General features: G+C 39.1%; 2 pseudogenes; both read left to right on the forward strand.

Moving 5' to 3' along the window:
* LOC102756362 overlaps positions 1-1899 on the forward strand; it is a 5859-nt pseudogene extending 3960 nt beyond the window's left edge.
* Positions 1900-1938: 39 nt separating this feature from the next.
* Positions 1939-2602, forward strand: LOC102755818 (annotated as a pseudogene).
* Positions 2603-2611: the final 9 nt, after the last annotated feature.

Below are 2611 nucleotides of genomic sequence, written 5' to 3' on the forward strand. Positions count from 1 at the left end.
AAACACAGCAACGCTGGCCTTGCTGAAAAGTGAGTAGAAAATAAAATTGAAAGCCAGTTGCTTCACCCTGTACATAGAATAAGTGCTTCCTTAGACAGGTCTGGGGCAGGGTACCGCTTTATCCATCACTGATGGCAGTTTCAATTTTCTTCATAGTTTGATTGCAAATACCAGAGACCCATAAAAAGTTCCTCATCCTAGGAGTCACTTATCACAACGGTGCTTAGTCCATGGTGGGGTCTGTTTGAATAGTAATCCCAATGTATTTGTTATCTGTCTTGTTTAGATAAAATCACCAAATGCTACATAAACAATTCTGCTCCCTCCAAAATGCATCTGAAATGGCAAAAGGCATTTTAATATTATGTATATTTTTACTTCACCAGTAAAATGCTCACACAATGAGCATGCACACACACATACACACACACACACACACACATACTCACACACACGGTATGGGGCTGGGACTAGGGTGAGGAAAGTGTAGATAACATATAGCCATTAAATATAAAACTGTATAGATATAGAGAAGGGTATATGAAAAAATACTAAGACGAAAGTAGAGAACAAAATATGAGAAAAAATTGAGAAAAATATGAGAAAGTATATGAAAACTTGGCAGTGTCAGCAAGCATCCAGGCAGCGCCAACGATGCATCCAAGGGGAAGAGAACAGACCACGACGGGACAAATCATGCTTGAAAAATGTTTAAAAGGCAGTTAAGTATCCTCTGCATACGAGGAAAACCAAACCTGGATTTTTTTTTTTAAAAAAATGACAAAATTCCTGAGCTGAAAGTGACTGAGTTTTCAGATATATTTCTAAATTACTGATTCTACTAATCAACAGAGGAATAAGATACAACGATGCTGTTCTTTCTTTCAGAATGAGGAAAATTTCCCCAAATTGCTGCAACAGTTTTCTTTGCATATCAGTAGATATAATTGCATCACATACCCATGACCTGTGGGATGCCTGTGGGAGCTTAAGCTTGGCAGGATGTACTCCTGAGCTGAGTATTGGTGCCACCCTCCCTCACAGATGGACCTGTAATAAAACTATGGTTTTGAAACAAGAAATAAATGAACAGCCAACAATGGTGTTACATCATTTTAGTTGTATATTCTTACTAGAGGCCCGATGCACAAAAATTCATGCAAAAGTAGGCCTTCCTTTCCCTGGCTGCTGGCACTAGCTTCCCTCAGGCACCCAGGACCCATTTTTCCCCCAGCCTCTGGCAGGCACCCAGGATCCAGGCTTCACCTCGGCCCCAGCTTTGTCCGGAAGGATGTCCGGCATGACTCCCAGAAGGATGTCCAGTCTAACTAGCATATTACCCTTTTATTATTATAGATAAATTGGTCTTTATATTCCTGATATTTTCCATACTGATACAGAAATTTTAATTTTCCATAGCACATGTGAATGTCAGCACTCTATCAAATAAGCAAATTGGATAGTTTATCATGAAAAGGAGCATTTTTTTTTATCATAGGCAGCCAACAAAAACAAAAGATTTCCAGGTGTTTCTACTAAAATACCATAAATGCACTCCTGAAAATCTTATGTTCTACAAAATCCCACCCTAAAAATATAAGAGTTTATGGAGAAAATAAGGCTAGAAGCAAAAATAATCAAAACCGAGGCAACTTTGTAACTGTGGTGCCAACCGACACAATAATATTCTAAATAATATGATAGCACAGTTAAAAAGTAGTATTCCCAATAAATAAGTACTGCATTGGATATGTAGTTATTTGCCTTTTCAAGAAAGGAATGAGTGATCGCATTGAGGACCATGTTGCTTCCGAGCATCCTGTTCACGGGTACACCAGGGGTTGGAAAAACCACACTAGGCAAAGAACTTGCAGTGAGATTGAGATTGAAAAACGTTAATGTGGGTGATTTAGCTTGAGAAATCTGATCACTGATATCATGGAGTCTGACAAGATGGCTTCTTCCAATAGCATGCCGAAAGATGCACAGGTGATGGCACAAATCCTAAAGGATATGGGGATTACAGAATATGAGCCAAGAGTTATAAATCAGATGTTGTAGTTTGCCTTCTGATATGTGACCTCAATTCTAGATGATGAAAAAATGTGTTCAAGCCATGGTAAGAAAGCTACCATTGATGCAGATGATGTGCGGTTGACAATCCAGTGTTGTGCTGACCAGTTTCTTACCTCTCCTCCCAAAGGATGTTTTATTAGATATTGAAAGGCAAAGAAGTCAAACCCCATTGCCATTGATCAAGCCATATTCAGGTCCTAGATTTCCACCTGGTAGATATTGCTTGACTGATCCAAACTGTAGACTTAAATCCTTAGAAAAAAGGCATCCGTTTCTGTGGGAAGAATAACAGTTCCATGGTTAAGTGTTGGTTCAGTTACTAGTAGACTAAGTACCCTCACACTTTGCACACCAACCCCACAAGCCATGTCAGTTTCAACTAGAGTAGGTACTCTAATATCCCTCACAGGGCAAAGGTTTACAGTACAGATGCCCACTTCACAGTCCCCAGCTGTAAAAAGCATCAATTTCTGCAACATCAGTGTAGAATGTTCTGATTAGTCCTTCATTAATTGAATCCAAAAACATTCTTATT

Source organism: Myotis davidii, unplaced genomic scaffold (assembly GCF_000327345.1).
Source record: "Myotis davidii unplaced genomic scaffold, ASM32734v1 scaffold3695, whole genome shotgun sequence".
NCBI classification, from domain to species: domain Eukaryota; kingdom Metazoa; phylum Chordata; class Mammalia; order Chiroptera; family Vespertilionidae; genus Myotis; species Myotis davidii.